The sequence below is a fragment of the Platalea leucorodia genome (genome assembly GCF_965183815.1).
Source record: "Platalea leucorodia genome assembly, chromosome: 2".
Classification (NCBI taxonomy): Eukaryota; Metazoa; Chordata; class Aves; order Pelecaniformes; family Threskiornithidae; genus Platalea; species Platalea leucorodia.
In genome coordinates, this window is record NC_138824.1 from 57931862 (window position 1) to 57950420 (window position 18559).

Sequence of the window (18559 nt, forward strand, 5' to 3'; positions counted from 1 at the left end):
GCCCCTCCCGGCCCCCGGGAGGAGGAGGAGGAGGAGGGCATCCGGAGCCCCCTGGCACCGCTCCGGCGCAGGGCGGTGGTCGCTTGCTCCTCCTCCCCCCTCCCCGCCTGGCTGCCCGGGTACCTGCGGCCGGGCGGCCCCGCCGAGGCGGGCACCCCGCTCCCGCCTCCGCCGCCGGCAGCGCTGAGGCGATCTGCCATGGCGAGCCGCCGCCACCGCCGCCTGTGAACGCTGGAGGGGGCTCTCGGCCGCCTCCTCCCGCCGGCGGCTCCCCCTCCGGGAGGGGGCAGGGTTAGGGGAGGTGCAGCCGCGGCAGCGCGGCGAGCGGCGTCCAGTTCCCGCTCCCCCGGTCCGCAGGCGGCTGACGGGCTCCCCCCTCCTCCCTCGCCGCCTGCCCCCTTTCTCCTCGGCGCCCGGCCCGGTGGGCTCCCCCCGCTGCAAAGCCGGACATGGCGACCCTGCTCCTGCGAGCCCCCCGCTGTCCTCCTCCCCCCCGCCGCCGCCGCCACCGCTCCTGCCGCCGCCGCCTCCTTCTCCTCCCCGCGGAGCTTTTAATGGCTCGGACCTCCGGCGGCCAAGCGCGACTGCCCCTGCACCAGCCGCAGCGAGGAGAGCCCGCGGGAGCCCGCGCCGCCCCAGCCCCGCGCACGGTAAGGGCGGCACGGCGAACAATGGGGCCGGGCGGGAGCGGCAGCGGCAGCGGGGGGCGCCCGCCCCGCCGGGCACGGCGGCGGGGGCTGCGGGGCAGGCGGCGGGACCCGCCCGCGGGGCGGCGAGGGCGTGAGGGAGCCGGCGGCCGGGAGCGGCGCCCGCGCCGCCCCCGGCACCGCCGCCCCCTGCCCGGGCGGTGACAGGCGCGGGGCCGCGCTCCCGGCGGACGCCCCGCGGGCGCCGCTCAGCCCCGCTTAATCCCATCACCGCGGGTAATCCGCGGGGAGGCACCGCGCCGAGCGGCGCCCAGACCGCCCGCCCTCCGCCGCTTCCCCCGGGCCGCCGCGGCCGGGCGCAGTCCGGGCGGCGGCGAGGAGGGCGGCCGCCCAACTTGGTGCCTTTTGTTTCGCCCCCGGGCTGGGACCCGGCCCCGGCCCCGGCCCCGGCGGCGGGGCGTCCCCCCGGCGGCTGCCCGGCGGCGGGGCGGGAGCCCTGCGGGGACGCTCGGTGACGGGCGGAGTTGGAGGGACGGGCGGCCCCGTCGGCCCGGGGAAGGGTTTCGCCCAGGCCGGCAGCCGGCGGGGAGGTGCCGCTCCGGGGTGCCTCCCTCCCCGCCTCGGCCCCAGGGCGGCTCGGGCAGGACGGGGCGGCCCGGGCCGGGCCGGGCGGCGGTGGGTGTGGGCGCGGGCTCCCCGCTCGCCCCCGGCCAGTGCCGGCCCCCGGGCTCCCTGAGCGAGCGGCTGTACCGGCCGCCGCCGCCCGGCGCTGCCTCCGCCTTGGCAGCCAGGGGTGCGCCGAGGTGGCTCCGGCCTGGTGCCCTCGACGCCTCTGCCGTCGCCTCGCCCGCGCCCCGGCTGGGAGTTGGCCGCTGTGGAAACCCGGTGCTTCCCGCTCTTCGCTGCGATCGGCCTCAAGCAGGCATGAACCGCTGGGGAAAGTTTCCACTAAACACAAGTTTATTTTCAGAGTGGGAGCTTGTGCGTAGTAGGCCTTATCTTTTGTGATTCGGCGGCTTTTTTCTTTTTTAAAGCACACGCGAACTCTTAGCAGTTTTTTTTTTTCTTGAAGTTGCCTGATTTGCTTGATTGCTGGCGTGAAATAAATGAAATGCGTAGTGTATCTTTTTCGGTCACAGCCTTCTTACCAGGGTTTGCTTCAAAGAGCTTTGTCCCTGGAGAGTGGAAAGATGATTGCTCTAAAGGAACAGTGTCGCTCAGCTGTTTTATTATTTGTATCTCTCAGATACTTTGACTCTTGCTCCTTGTATTGCTTCCAGTATGTATTTACAGCAAGCAGCTGATGTTGGAATCAAGCCAACACAAATAAAATTCTGAAGGAGTCCAGTTAAGAAAAGCTCCAAACGTTCTTCTGAATTAAGATATCCCCTTCCCCTACTTACAGATGTTTATGCGAGAATTGCGGTATCTAGCTAATTAGTGGATCTGAGCCTTTTAGAAATGGTCCCGCGTACCAAGAAAGTACAAAATCCTCTTAGCTGTGCCTCACGTGTCCGACCTGCCGGGGTCTTGAAACTGTGTGCTGGCTGACAGGAGAGGACGGGAGCTGGCCGGGCTGTGCTGTGCCCGTGGCGTTGCATCCTGGGGTTTGTAGTTACCCTGACGGGCACCTTGCTGGTAAGCTCCGTGTGTGTGTAAGGACCGGGCTGTTATTGCCGCCAGGTGAGAGCTGCTTTCCCCTTTGCCCTGGCCTTTCCTGGTATCAGAAGCATCCGGTGCTGAGCAAAGTGTAAAACAAACTGTGTGGCTCGGGGATCCCACTTAAATGTTTTTGCTTTCTAATTCAGAGCTTGGTCCTCTTAGGTATGGTTTTGCTCTAGGATTGGGCAGGGTCTCTTTTCTTTCCTCTGCAAATAGCAAAGATGAGGGTTTATACGTAATACACTGAATTACGATGGCTATTTTTGAAAGCTTAGACATTGCTGTATCAGCCCAAACTCACTGTAAGTTCTTTTATCCCCACAGACTTAAGTTCAAATGTAGCTGTGGAAGGGATTGTTGGCAGTAGGGCCAACTGTCGTCATCACGGGAAGGGGTTAGAAAGCTGTATTTCTCCGCTTGTTTTTTGCTGTATCTTGTGTATAGCCAATTAAATTGTGGGTTTGTTGTTTTTTTTTTCTTCTGCACTCTATTTTCTTGAACAAATGAAATAAACCAGGAAAGTGGGCAGAATGTTTAACACACAGTAACATGGGACTTCAAAATGTCAAAAGCTGGTAAGAGATTGAATGTGTAATACCAAAGCCTGACTTTTATTTAATGGCTGGACTTCAAATTGGAAATCTTCCCCCACCCCCCCCCCTTCTTCTCCCCAGGTTGACACCATTCATTACTCATTGTGTAATCAATATCTTAAAACATGCTACTTGTAACCAAACTTTTTGAAAGCAAATTGTGGATGATAAGTGACCAAAGGGAAATCGCCACTTAAAGGATGGTTTAAAAAAGAAAAGAGAAAGAGCTGCTTTAGGAGATGTATTTCTGCATTAAAAATCAGATAGAGAATTCTGAATTTATAGACCTATTCAGTAAATTTTCCCTGCTGATTTTAGATTAATTTGACTTAGGAAAAAATCCAGACTTCCACTTAAGAAATTCATATATGATGAAAATTAGCATCTCTTTTTAAGAAAATATAAAAAATCTTGACACTGATGAATACGAGGCTGTCAGTGCTGGCAGCTTTTTAGGTTATGTATGCTTCACAATGGAGCTATGCAAAAGAAATGCTCCTCTGGTTTGAAATATCTTTGCATTAAGTCTTTGGCTTGCTCTTGGGCACAGATTTCTAAAAGGGACTGACTGGTGCAGTGACTCCTAAGCTGGGATCCGTTAGCGCAGGAGGCTGGGGAAGATGGTCCATGGGACCATATTGTTTTCAGAGTGTAGTGAAAAGTTGGCTGGTGGGCAGAGAAATTTCAGGGCTGCCAGCAGGCTAAAGAACCACGTGCACACAGGTTTTGCGAGGTGGAAAACTGTCCAGAGAGGAATGCCGTGTCTTCGCTGGTTGTTAATGGTCGTCTGTCCCTCTTCCCTGAGACTGGAATTTGAAGTGCAGGTCAGCGCTCTGACCTGGTCCTCCCCTCTGCTTTGCTTGGGAAAATGCAGATCTGCGTCTTGCTGACTGCAGCGGAGATCCAGATCCAGAACTTCACTCCAGTAGAATTGACTAGGCTCATCTTTTTAAACTTACGCTCGTAATTAGGAAGTATTTTTTGCAACTGTAGGATTGGTTTGCAAAACCTGATGATATACATAAATGAAGTTCTAGTGGATGTTTTCTGCAGTTACACCTCTGTATTATTAATCTTGGTTACATTCTAGTGCAGAATCAATGTATTTGCATTATACTTTTTATACTGTGCTGTGATCTTAGTGATAGGGACTAACCTTATTGGTTTTGGCTTCTGGTTTGTTGTTTTGTGTTCCCCCTGCCTTGTTTTTTCATGGTGCTTTTCTGTGCCAGTGTCCTTATTTTATATTGTCTTTTTTTTTTAGAAAAGCATGGTAAAAACGCTGTTTATTGAATTTGGGTCCGCCAACTTGTCCTGCTTTTCCTGTTTCTTCTTTTAGAAATTGGCATGTTGATCTTAAAAGGGCCTTTCCAGACTTAATTTCATAACCTTGAAGGGTTGCAGTTTGTGGGTTTTTTGGTGGTGGTTTTTTTGTTTTTGGTTTTATGTTGGTTTTTTGTTTTTGTTTTTTTTTTTTTATGTACTTTTCTGACTGGTAGGTGCTGAGTATACGGTGAAGTTTATAGTTTACAGAAAGACTACTGAGTAAAGGGGTGACTTGCTTTTCTGGTTGTAAAGGCACAGAAGTCTAATTACAGAGGTATAAAAGGTCATTGGGCTCAGTCAGCTTTGCATCTGTGCAAAATGTCAGTAAATTTGGCCTGCAGAAATGTAGGCGAATCAAACAATTAGGTCAATCTTTAATAGATGTGGGCACTATCTTGTTTGTAATCAATTGCAGCATGATGAGCTTTTAAAAAGCCTTGTCTGTGATAAAGTGGATTCGATTAAATATTATGAGAAATGAAAATATGGTGCACCTTTTGGGGGATTTGAGAAACAGGGTATGCAACTACTTTTTTTTAGTCTGGAAATATAAATGGGGGAAATTATTTTTAATGTTTGGTTGTCAAAAAGGACGTAAAGAAAAAAAGAATGGTGCCTCTGTTAGTTGGTGCTTAAACAAAATGAAGCCTTGTTAGTGAAGTTCACGGAGGTGCTAAGTTCTGCTTTCTGTTGATCTCGGAGGGAACCGATTTGTGTAACGTGCCCTTGAATGTTACGCAGTAACGTCTGTACCATAAAATCTGGTTTTGTGTCGCTGTATAAAATGGAGGAAGGAACTTTCTCAAGCCATGAAATCTGGATACCGAGGTTTACAGTAGAAGATTTCTGTACAATACACGTTTGTTACTAGTCACGAGGAATACTTGCAAGGTGGTGGGTGGTATTTTAGTATAAGGCAGGGATGGTGTTTCCAGACTGTGTTTCCTTCGCCAGGTTATAAATTGGGTGTAGTGGTAAAGCCCACTGAAAGGTGGGAGACCGTGTCTCTGAGGCAGTGTTGCTGGTTCCCTTACCGGTGGTTCCTTGCCTGTGCAGTGCTCTGCTGCTTGCCATTAAAATCAGGTTTTTTGCTACCTTGGCATCAGTGGGTGGAGGTTGCTGTCCCATGGTACAAGATTTCTGAAATGAGTAGTAACGTTAATGATGATTTCAGTCCCGGTTTCCTTCCAAATATGCTGACTTGGGGGGCCAGAGTAATGACTTGGAGCTTGCAGGGTGACTGAATTTGCCATAATGGAACTACGTTAAGAGACTATTACACTCCAATTTGACGTGTGATTCTGCTGTCTTGTAAGACTCCTTAAATTGCCCTTTCAGGCTCTCTCCCTCATTGGGTGTGTTAACACAGAAGTGAAAAGGAGAAGTTGTGCAACCAAAGGGGACCTTCCCCTCCTCCCCTAAGGCATAGGTCTCCCCAAAGCATCTATTTCTCTAATACACAAGGTATTACAGAAATTATGCAGCTGGAGATGTATCATATGGACAACTTTGAGGAAAAGCTGTGACTTTCTGAACAGAGACCTTAGTAGCAAGCCATCCCTGCTTTAAACAACTCCGCTTGAGTGCAGGTAATAGAGAGTGCAGCTATACAGAGTGCTCTGTATACCTAAAGGAAATAGGATCGCTGCCTCTGGGACAGGCTGCTCAGGTATCTGGATTGTCTTGTACAAAACATTGCTAGGGAAGAGCACACGTTTTTCTAGGTCAAAAGATGACTTACTGGTAAACTGGAAAACCTAGCAGTAATCGTCGAGAGCTGGTATTGTTGGCTGCTTCTTTCTCCAGTCTGGGGCTGCTGCTTCTGCTGGCCACCATCAGCCTTTCTGCATCTTTCACTCCTGATTATTGCAGGACCAGTTGTTTGATCGCTGGTCACTAATAATACTGACGAAAGTGTCTCCTTTATCAAGGACCCTTATTTTCAGTCACCTGCACCACCGGCACAGGTCAAGAAGACGTTTGTCCATTTATTCAAATGGTAAATGTGGCACAAAGGCTCTAGCTGCTCAGTAACCTGTGTACATTTAATTGGCTCTTTCTGCTCTGCATAGTGCATTTTTCTGTTGGTTACGCTCTTTCAAATAATTTTTTTCTCTGCCTGGATTAAGCACTTGAGCTGCAAACATTGTGTGTTCACTTCTTCCATCTGAGTGTTATTTTTGGACATGTCCCAGCCTCTGTCTCCCCACTGAACAATACCAAAGGTGTTCTGCAGGGACCTTTGCTAGCCCGGCAATGGAGCACCGGCAGGCTGCTCATTAGTCTTTTATGTCTCTCCTTATCAGTTTTACTGTGGAACTCCCTATCGCCTCGGTTGCACATGTTAGAATAATTAGGCTTCCTGTTTGGCAGGTTTGTATAGCATTGATTTTTTGGCCTGAAAGTTAAGGGGAGGGGAAGGTTACTATTAAATTATATGAAATGGTAAGTATGTCTTTGGTAGTTGCCTTTTTCCATTACGAGGTGGGTTTAAAACATAGTCTTGCACAAAGAGAGGCAGGAATGCCAAGCAGACTTTCATGCTATTTGTTTATATAGGAAGTGTTTTCTCTTGCGTTAGTAAATAAGTGAAAATAAATCTTAAAAATAAACCTCTTTTAAGAGGAAAAGAGAGGATGTGGCGATACCAGTATTCGGTTGGAACAGGGCTTCCCATCATTCAGAGGCTCTGGGAACACAGCAGGTATCAGATGGACTTGGAGCATTTCCCTGGCCACCCTGGTCTTCCTACAATTATGGGAAGGGAGGATAGGGTCTTTCGGGGGTTGAGGAGCAATTTTTCTGTTCTTCCATTCCTCTCATTTCTCAAATTATCCTGGAGTTTGCTGCTGCTTATGGCTTACCATCAAAGTGAAATGAATTTGATTTGTTTTTATTTTGTTAATTCTCTGCAGTCTTATGATTGCAATAACAGTGATTACAACTGAGAAGGCTCTGGCCAGCTCTTGCTGTGGTGTATAATAGTAGTGTCTTTTTCAGATTAAGGAAAAGTATGATTTGTTTAGTTTGTCCTGCCTGAGGTTATTTCCTCAAACATCAAGGCTAAAAAGGAAGGTAAAGCTCTTGTAAAAGTAAGAATCTGCAGAAGGTGATGTGTTTTTTCTTCTCAGGAGTTTTGTATTTTCCAGGGAGCAGTTAGTATTCAGGCCCTTAACAATATGAAAAATATTAAAGGGAGAATGAGGAAGGGGGGATTCAGTTGCTCTAGCTTTTGGAGAATTAAGAGTGTGTACAACTTCATGTATCAAGTAGTGTCAGTACATTATAGAAGTTAAACTTTTTTGTGTGTGTGTGAACCTGTAAGATTAGCTGCCTTGGAGGTAATTTTCACTTGTTCCATTTGAAGACCTCAGCTCTTATCTTATTTTTGTGGAAATTCCTCCTGAAAAATCTCTGGTTTGCATTGTGTTTGTAAGAACTGAAACAATTAATGTTTACCTTAACATGTTAAATAGTCAATAGTTTTGTTGCTTTTTAAGCAGAGGCATCAGTATGTGCATGTAGGAAGATCAGCTGTATGGCTGTGCTGTTGTAACCCGTGTTGTTCATTAGCCATTTTTTACAGCTTAGCTGAATTAACTGGTGTAATGTGGAAAATAAAATTGTTTAATGTTTTGGTGCAGAGCGCCATTTTCCTCCCCCTGTGTCCTTTGAAATGTTGAGCATAATTTTCGGTACTATGAAAAATAAAATACTAGAAACCATGAAAAGAAATATATAACAAGCAAAAAGGAGAAGATACCTAGAATGTACAGTCAATAAATATTCAACCTGAAGCTAGCAGAAAATATCCTCAAAGTGCCTCAATAGCAAATAAATAAATAAAACAAAACCAAAGCAGATGGTGTGATAGCATTGCAGTGGAGAGAAGGGCAAGTGACTCTGCCATTTGAATATAAAAAAGGTTTTAAAAGGCATTCTAATTAAGTGCTGCTCACAGCTCTGCATTTACTAATAATATGTGAATTTTGAGATAAGTCGCAAACGGCACAGTTCCAAGGATATAGGATCCGTTTGCCTAAAACGAGTGAGTTGGAAGTGAATTTCTAAGAGAAGAATTTCTAAATAGACCTGTAGGAGAGAAGTTGCTGTGGGTAATTTTATGGGGCAGGTTTTTCCATCTCAATTTTTTTTCATTTTATTTACATTAAGGCTTGAATGGTAACGCTGCCTCTTTGTTTCTGACTATTCTCTGTCTACCCCTCTGAAATTGTTGGGCAACTTCAACCACATTAGACAAACAATGAAGCTTAATTAAAAAATAAGCGCTAGATAGAGGAGAGAGTCAAATCACTGCAGCTGTTGCTGGAGGTCATCTGCGTTGCCTGCCGGCTGCCGGATCGGCACATGTGTCGGCTGGGTGGTCACATAGGTACTGCTCAAAGCAAATGCAGCCTCATACCTTCTAATTAGCAGTGAGTAAATAGGACAGCGTTGAGAGAAGGGTCGGGAAGGCTGGCAGGACAGGAGGTGTGTGGTGGAGTGAGCCACGCAGCAGCTGGCTTTTCATTGTGCAGGGGCTGAGGGAAGAGTATCAGTTGGGTGGAAACCAATTTTTGTTAACTCTGTTGGTCGCCAGACATGAGCACGTTTACATAGTGGCTCTTAGCGGGGAGGAAACAAACCTAGCACTAATGAAGCCTGTCCAGAAAGTGAAATCTGTATCAAAAACCTTGGCCACATTGACACCAAGTGCAATTTCCCACAGTTTTCTGGAAATGCTTCTTGTAGCCATGAAGTAGTGTGCTTTTATCAAAGTGATGGTGTAAGAGCAGGGTATATGCATGAAGTTTACTTCCAGTTGTCCAGGTTTTTAAGTGCAAATCAAGGACTATTTCAGATTCTGAACCAAGAAATTATCATCAGGCAATACCTTGAACATGAGCATTTCTCCCTTAATTTTGTGTGCGGTGACTGCACACTAAGGCACCAGAGAAATCGTTGGAGCAGTTTCTAGTTGTAATAACGCTTCAAGGATCATTTGAAGCAATGGACGAGCAAATGACACTTGATGGTAGCTCTCTGCTTGAGAAAACCCAACACAGGGAAGCCATTCCTGTCCCCCTGAATGAAGAGAAAGTGCATGATGGAGGAGAGCTAGGGATTAATAGTGGCGTGCTACAAGCGTATGACTGAAAAATTAGATCACCGTTGTGATGGAGTAGCGTGTATGTATGTGTTTTTACATATGATGAGAAGATGGAGTTCAGAAGCATTTTCTTTTTCTGGAACCAAGTTGTAGACTTTTCATCTTCCTCTGATTTAAAAAAACAAACAAACAAACAAACCAAAAAAACCCCAAAAACCAAACAAACCCAACAATCTATATATTCAAGAAAACTCAGACATCTTTGTGAAGGCATTAAAACGGAATGCAGTATTGTTCTTAATCAAGTATTTGCTAATTTGCTAGGGTTGTTTTGACTCCTTTAGATCAGTTGGTAAAACTTTGTTGGGTAGTAGATAAAACTACCAAATTTTCCTTCAAAGCTCCTTTCCTTAGAAGTGAGAGTAATGTTTGAAAATACATATTTTATGTTATTTAAAATACTTAAAGTGGAAAATAGGTGATGTGATGAGAACAGCTAATACACAGACAAAGAATAACCTCATTAAAGCGAAGTAGTTAGCTGTGAGATGGTGAGCTGCTTGAGTGTGTACCACAATAGATGGATGCGAGTAACAGAACTACATTTTCCCTCCCAGTGTCGTGTAAAGAAAATAACAGGGAGAGCTCGGTATGCCCCTTGACCTCTGGATTCGGATTCTCTGCAAAATCAGTGTGCTATGAGGATATTTATAGCTGCAGAATTAGATGATGTCTTGTCCTTCAAGAAAGCTCAAAGAATTTTCATTGTAGTGTCAAAACAAAATGCCCCCTCTAACCTGAACAAAGTTCTTTGTGCTTAAAAGCACCCTAAGATTGGAACTGAAGCTTGGATGTGTGCTGTGAAGGGAAAATGGTAGCTGTACATCTCAAAAAATGTCTACAGGAAAATGTAAAATGCTTCTAGAAGTTCTAAAGCCTTGTATCTGCGGCAATTCTGGGCTAACCTCAGAGCAGAATGAATTTTGGAGAATGGTGATCTGAGAACGGTTCCAGCTTGGCAAGGAAAATGTGATTTGGAGACATGGAAAAGAAAGTTAATCAGAATAATAGGTCTGGCCCTTGCAAGTAGATGAGCCTAATGAAATTAATATCTGAAAATTAATTCTAAAACCACGCTGGTAATATATAACAGGACCTAAGAGGATGTTTGAAAATCTGCAAGTAACTCCAGGATTTTTCTGCAGAGGAGTTCCCAGGAGTGACCTAAGAATATCTGCTTTTGTTTTCCCATAGAATATTTGAATTGCAGTAAGCAACCCCACTGCACTCATGTGCATATGTTTCCTGTTGCAATCAAGTGACAGTTTGGCTCAACTTGGAAAAAGGCTGAAATGCCTGAGAGCTGGATTGTACAGTATCAGCTGGCTAAAAGTTTCCTAAAGTCTTTTGGCAGTGTCTGACTTTTGTGAAATAAAATATGCTGCAGCAATTTATAATTTGTATGTGTGTCTATTAACTGATGATTGAATTTATTCTAATCGTTAACGTCCTTGTTTATGACAAATCCTGGAATGGCCTAATTTTTTCATTAGACTTCCAGGCTAAATTTAATTGGAATCTTGTCAGGAGGACAAGCTAGTCTGGTTACTTTTGAATGTGTTTAAGGAAAGTTTCATAACTCCTTCTTTGGTATTCCTCCAGTAAGGCCTGATCCTTTTTTATCTACGATGTTTAAAGCTTGAGGGGACAATAAAGACTCAAATCAATTGGAAGTAATTGCAACTAGATCATCAGCATAGTTTTGTTTAATTTACAGTGTTTATTTAGTGCTCTCCTGTTGAGGAAGTTTAATCAAATTCCTTGTGCTGCGGGGGACTGCAGGGAGGAATAGCAATGATCCGGCTGCTTGTTTTGAGGACGCTACCTTATGTATACGTAGTTTTGCGTTTGGGAAAGAAAGATTTTTAATACCTGGTGCAGCAGCTGGAGTGGTTCCTCTGTAACTGGGCATGGGGACATAGGGGCTCCCTCTTGGCTGGGTGCTCTCAGCGGGGCCAGGCTTGACCCACATCGATGCTCTTAAAGCATCGAGAGAGGAGCTCTGCTTTTAAATTAAAGTCACACAGCCACATAGGTGAAATGAGTCCTTTGAATGTTAATGCAGAGAATACAATTGTGTTAATACCACGTCCCTGCTATTTTGGAATACACAGAATAGCCTTTAGAAGCTCTTGGCTCACTGCTTGTTGTTTGTACTTCTTGTTTAAGTGTGCTGTGTTACAGTGCTCGTCTTTGAGGGCTGTGCTGGTGGTGCCTGATGCAATATTACCCTGTGCACAGCTAGAATCCTTAACCCCCAAGTTTGAGAGTGTGCCCGCTATGGGGCAGCTTCATGCTGTTTTCTTCAGGGAGTAAGATTTGACGAGGACAGTTGAAAAGCAAAAGTCTTGACCTTTGAACACATGGAATGTCACTGGGGATTATCCTTATCCAATATGCAATTAGTTCATTTTAGAGGGAAGAACAGTAACCCGTTTCTTTGTGCCTGTTTCTTTTGTCTACCCTTTATTTCCACCTTCTTTCCCCTCTTGGAAATTCCCATACGCATATACTCTCAGTGTTTTAGTAGTGTGTATGTTTTTTTCTGATTCACTAATAAGGCTGAACTACTTTCAGGGTGAAAGAAAAACACGATGTAAATTGAGGTTCTGGAGATTCTATTTCTGCACATCGTGTATGCTGCTGTTGGCAGTCCTGGGAAGAACCATTCCTCTGTCTTAGTTTTAACGACAATTTGTGAGCAAAAATAAATCCAACAGTACTGTTGCTGTTGCAAGGCTGAGATTAAGGAAATGTATTTAATCACCAGAAATTAATGAATATATGGTTTTTCTTCATGAAATAAGGGCAAAGAGTCTACAATCTGAATCATTCGTTTAATGAAGGTGGGGTGTTACTGATGAGGTTCTCAGGTAGTAAGAATTATTTGGTATTCTCCAAACCTGACTATATTGATTGCTTGCACAATATTTACTTCTCTTTCCTTCTTGAATTCTTGGTATGATTTAGAAACACTGCAAATGGCAAGCCTGGTATTGGACAGGTTTTTTTGGGTGTTTTTTTTTGTTTGTTTTTGTTTTTTTTTTAATTCAGTCATTTTTCCACTGAGAGAAATCCATCTATTTTTTTTTTTTCCATGGATCTACAAGACAATATCTTTTTCTGTCACTTAATAGATGAGGCACCTTGAAGAGTAAATGTGGATCTTTTACTCTGTAATGGGCAGGACCTTTTATTCTGACTGATAATTACCCTTGATATTACCTGCTTCAGTTTTTGTTCAGTGATTTGTAGGGTGAGGTTCTTGTTTCCATTGCCTGCAGAGCTGTATTTTCAGTGATTGACTGAAGGACGAACTGCTGGCTTGAGCCAGTGTTTGTAGGAATCTTGGCAATGGTTCTAAATTGTCTTTTGTGTGTCTATAATCTGATTCAAGGGTGCTCCCTATAAGGACCGATGTTTTTTTTTTCAGGCTTCTTTCAGATGTCTTAAATACTACTGCTTCCATTAAAAGAAAAAAAAAAAAAAATCCATTCCATAGTTTACAATCTTATTGTTGGGGATTTTTCCTGCTGGTAAACTGGCCTGTGTAAAACTGCTCTAATTCTTCCTAAATCTTTAAACTTCCCGCTCAAATTGCAGACCACATCCCATACATGCTCCTATACTTTATTATCCTGCCAACGGTTCGTTCCCTTGCTGCTCTGTTGTGGCAGTCCCCTTGGTTCCCTGGGAAAAACTCTTCTTCTGCTCCAGCTTGTCCAGCTCTAGTAGAGAGTTACCTGCGGGAAGGAGGCCTTCAGGAGGACTCACGGTGCAGGGGTTTGTCTTCGTGGCAACTGGCTTTCCAGAAAGATGATGGGTAACCTAGTCTCTGGACCAGCACGTCTGTCAGTCTCTCTCTTCACTTCTGAAATTTAATGCTTCTCTAACTGCTATCTTCCGTGTTATATAAAATATTCTATACATTTGTTTTCTTGAAATGCAATTACTCACTTTCATGCTGAGCTAAAGCAGTTAGTAATTAATAACCTCAAGGTTTGTTTTTGTTACCATGTACTTAGTCATTTTATCTGTGTTAGTAAGGCTTGATGACCTTTTTTGGTTAGTATGTCTGTTTTTTGAGCTGAAGGATGATAGCAGAAGCATATCTTGGAATTTCTTGGGTATCCTAGAGACAAAAAAGGGGAATAAAATACCAAAAATGTTAGTGAAGCATAGATTCTGTTCCATAAGATGTTAGAAGCGTGTTAGACTATGAAAGCCTTAAAACATCACCCTTGTTTTTAAAAGCTGTCTTTAATAAGGAGTTCATTTATATACTTCTGATCATTTTAAGACCCTTCAAGCAAGCCTGTCTTTGCTATAGGAATTCAGTAAGGTGCCACTATGCCTTACATCCATTAACAGAGGTTCTCTGCTGCCTGAGAATATGTATTCCTTACTGACCGAGACAGCCACTAATTTTTTTTTTTTCAGATGAATTCAACTTTGAAGGCTCCTCACTGAACAAATCCATTAAGAGAGCTGCCTAAAGGATATCTTATTTTTGCAGAACATGCAAAAAGTCAGAGTCACTTTGCAAGCTGAGGGCTGTGGTAACATACTATTTATTTTCCCTTAAAGCAATATTGCATTTGTCTGTTCTGCTGGTCTTTCATGCTTAGAATTTACTAATTGGCGGGAGAAGACTTTAAAAGAATTGAATAATCATACCCATTTTTTTCCATTATGTTGTCTTCCATTAAAGAAAAAAATCCCCTTTTTTCCTTAACTTACAAGATCTAACGACTTCATAGGTAGTTGTTGTTTATCCATTTCCCCATCTTAAGCACGTCAGCCAGGTGAGAACAAAGCCATAAGCCTCCAAATCGTACACATAGTTAGTATTCCCTAACTGACTGCTAACTAGTCCTAGTAGTTGCAAGACTCAAACTTTGTTGCAAGAAGGCTGAAAATGTCAGGTTCATGACTGTGTGTCTGCTTTGTTTAGTAACAACCTCAGTGTTTTTTCTAGCAGTTTTATTTAAACTTGACTCGGTGAACAAAGAAGTGTAATTCTCTTAGAGGCTGGACTTTCTGAGGCAATGATACAGGAAAAACTGTGTAGGCTTGATAAATGGGGATGAATCCCAGGATCCATCAGAGCAAACCCAGGAGATCAGGTGAATGGTGAAACGGCAGGGTTTGGCCTTGAAGACAGCTGATAACTTAAGGGTAGGAACAGTTTATCCTCCATCCACGGGATGCTCCGGCTGACATGGCTGCGTTGCACGGGCTGAGAATAGTGCGGTTTTCCGAAGCATGCCAGAGGTGGTCTAGCGAAATCTTACTGGGAGAAGGGGAGAATTAAGGCTTGCTAGATACCAGCATGTAGTGTTGCATGTGGTGTTTTTCTTTACTTTTCTATTTTTTTCCCCTGTAGTCCTTTACCGCACAGGCTAAATGTGTTGGTAGCTTTTCAGTATTGTGGTACAGTTACTGAGCAAAATGAGTTCTATTTCTGTAATCTGTAACAGCAAGTAGAGCTTATCAAAATTATTACAAGGCTAGAAAATAAATAGACTGGTTTGTATTTAGAGTTTATTTTAGCATAGTTAGGACTTCACATCCTTTTTGGTGTGAACCTTTTATTTTACATATGAGTTGCTGCGTGCAACTGGGCTGCTTGCACGTGTTCCAGGGATTGCTCATACCTGCCCTGAAGTGTTACCCTAGCTGGTCATTTAAAACTTGCAGTTGGTACCACAGTTGTTATCTCCTCTTTGGAACCATTTTATAAGTACTTGTAAAGTTGACATAAGTTGCCTCTGTACAGCCTTCTCTCGATTTCTGCAGAAACATAACTTTTTTTCAGGCAGAAATATTCCAGGTGGCATTTCTTGCAGGGGCAGGAGGGAGGAAGGGCTTCCATGCCTCTCTTGAGGTAAGTGGGCTCTCTTCCAACACCTACTTCTTCTATGCTTGATTCCTGGATAATTGTCTTGCTGAGAGGGTCCTTTGTCTGCACAGTGAGCCAGAAAGGTTGGTGTTCTTTAGCTGTGTGCAAATTCTTCAAATTCAGCCTCTACTGGTAGGAAAAGAGAAATTGAGCCATATTTTCACTTTTGTAACCTTAAAAAAAAAAACAAAACCCAAACAAAAAGAAACAAACAAAAAAAAACTACCCAAAAAACCAACAACCAGATGTAGAAACATGGAAACCATACAGATTTCCTTCCAAAGCAGGGGGGGGAAAAATCCCTCTTTCTGAAGCATTCCAGCACTCTTACGGGCTATTTTTGCATAGATGGGTTGGGAATCTCCTGTAACACAAGACGTTCATTTACGGTCTGACTCTGCGGCCTGGTTGAAGCAGAGCACGGGTTTTATGGCTGCTGCATGCCGTGTCTCTGCCTGCGCTTCCTTGGAGCCCCGTGAAAGTCTGCGGGCTCCGCTGGGACGGCCCGGAGGCTGCGGTGCCGTCCCTGCTGCGGCAGCACGAGTTGGGACAGAAGTGAAACGGGGAGCTGTGAAAGCACGGAGAAACTGACAAAGAAAATTCTCAACTTCTTGGCTGTGTTTTCTTTAAATAGTAATGAGAGGTCAGATCCTGAGTGCTGGCAGCAGTCTGCTAGTATTTCACCAGGATTTTGAGTAAAATTGCTTCAGTTTGGAAGCAACAACTTGGAAACATTTACTTAAAATCAGTAATGTGGGATGGCTGTAATGTTTAATGCAGAGCTTGGGAAGTAGCAAAGCTGTGGACAGTGAGCAGGTTGACACCAGGGTGGATAAAAAATTATGTAAATATCCTTTTTTAAAAACCTCCGCTTTAGACTAAAACTGGCAAATTAAATTTCTACCATAATTTCTACTTCTGGGAAGGCCTTACCTGTACATTTTAGTTTCACTTAAATAAAACACTTTGTACTAGTGACTTCTCAAATTAAGCAAGTCCAAAGATGCGCCTTTTGTATTGTCATTTATTGTATCCATTGTGTGCAGTCATTTAAAATATATAAGGCAACTGAAGGGGAGCTACCCTTTAAATTTTTTAGATCTTTGTTTTAGTGTCTTTATCCAGTGTAAAGTTCTGCTTTTTACATTTTTCCAAGTGTAAGTACTTCTCATTTTTTGAGAAGCAGAAAAGCTTTTGCGTTGTGTATTTGCTTTCAGTTTAGCTACCAGATGCAGAGAGAATATTTTCTTTTTGAATAAACTCAGGACTGAGAGCTCATCTGGGAGCTCAGAAAGTAGGAAAGCTTTTTCTTCTTCCTTTGTCCCTTTTAATCTATGAACAAAATCATTAGATGGGAGAAAATTAGGATTATGTGCATTAAAGCTTGAAGCACACGAAGAACTCTAGGTATCTAACTGAAGGCATCATGCAAATTAGGTGTCTCACAGGCTTAATGCTTTTTAGATACATAATAGAATTCCTTGGTATTTCAGTAAATTTGACTATTGGTGAATTAAAAAATTAATTATGGTCACCAAATCTTAATTTTTCCATTGTATAATAAATCATTCTGTTTTAAATAGCGGTCTTGTTTGTGATATAGTTCTTTTCATTTTCTGATACATTTTTAGGGTGACTTTTAAGACTTCTTAGTGGTTTAAGTTTAGTTCCTTTCAAATGCAATGCATTGAAAGCCATAGTAAAATTGGCATCTCAGTATAAAGAAACAAATCCACTGCTAATTTCTAAGACAAAAGATGTAAAAGCAATAAATGTAAACAAGACTATATAACCCTTAGAAAAGTGTGTAAATATTGTGTAACCTGCTGGTTATGGGAAAAGAGGTACCAAAGTAAATGTAAAGACTATATTTAATTGCAAATGAATCTTTGAGATGTATCAACTAATAGAAATGAACTTCTAGAGGAAGATGACAAAAGCAATTTTAATGTAGGGTTTTGTGCTTACTCATGTGTTTACTTTCCAATAATGACTTAAGCCATCTGTTTTTCTGTCATTTGGACCATAAAATTTATCTAAAAATACTTAAAAAATAATGTTATGCTGTCTTTTTTGTTTGGTTGGTTTGTTGTTGGTTTTGTTTGTTTGTTTTTTTGTTTGGTGTTTTTTTTTTTTACTTCCCCAAGCTTCATGTACTAGTAGAGCATGTATTCAGCCATGGAGGCGAGTCAAAAGGAACACAGCCAAGGTGCAGAATACAACATAACTATATCTTTTTTAAATGTTGAACAACAGATGAATAGAAAGGCGTTTTTTTTTGTTATTACTTGTGCTTTGCTGCAGAAAAATAGCCAGTTCTTTCCAAACAAGGCCCATGATGCTACTGCAACTAGTCCTAGTCTGGGAAGTTAGAAAAGAACAGAATATTTTCAGTTGGAAGGGACCTACAATGATTATGAGATGTATGAGCCTCAGGCGACCTTTCAATGCATTTGTCTGTGTTTGAGAGATTTTCACCTCATTTTCCCCTGCAGACTACTTTGTGCATGGCTGGTAGCGTATTCAGATGAGATTTCTGTCCCCTACACACGTGAACTTGAATTTCCTGCCATTTCACATGTTGGGGGGAGAATGAAATAACCTACAAGCAGATCCTCCCAAGCACAATTCCTGGAAACTGTATACTGTTGTAGCATGTTTATTTTCTACTTGTCTCCTTGCTGTGATAACCTCAACTTTTTGAGGAAAGGAGCAGACAGTTTATTTAAAAACCTGTTATAGCAAAATGTCATTTACATAAGCAACAGCAGATCCCTTCTATGCTACAGGACTCTCTTTTCCTTTGGAAAAGGAAAGTCTGGGGAGACTTCTTCTCTGAGTCTGACTAAAGGATGCCTGGGGTCTAGAGCTACATTACCCTGTAACGTTAGAGAGACTTCTTCAGCAGAGGCAAGGCTGAAAACAAACTCAAAATCAATCAATCTGATATACGCTTAATGAAATTGAAAAGGGCTATACTTGAACTTTCTTTTTCAGAGTGGTCGGGAGCTCAGTCCCATCTTCAGGCTCCTTTTTTGTTTGTAGTCCAAGGCTGTTTTGCCTTCAGGTCTTAGTGAAGTTGGAGGATAAAGAAACATTCTTGGTGATGTGATGGGGCTTTGCAGTGTTTTTTCATGCCCTTCTTCTCCTCCCTTCCCCCAGCTGCTCCCCTTGTGGTTACATCCAAGCCTTAACTTTACATTATTGAGACTTTTTTAGTTTTTGCTTGGATACTACTTGATACCAGAAGTTGGCTGCT

At 43.4% G+C, this 18559-nt stretch overlaps 1 protein-coding gene across 2 annotated transcripts in view; it reads left to right on the forward strand.

The window, feature by feature from the left end:
- Positions 1-369: 369 nt before the first annotated feature.
- Positions 370-18559, forward strand: part of FARP1 (FERM, ARH/RhoGEF and pleckstrin domain protein 1) — a 218154-nt gene continuing 199964 nt past the window's right edge. For both annotated transcript variants that reach the window (XM_082335882.1, XM_082335883.1), the window contains exon 1: positions 370-650. The gene's annotated coding sequence lies outside the window, so the exon portion shown is untranslated. The remainder of the gene's footprint in view (positions 651-18559) is intronic.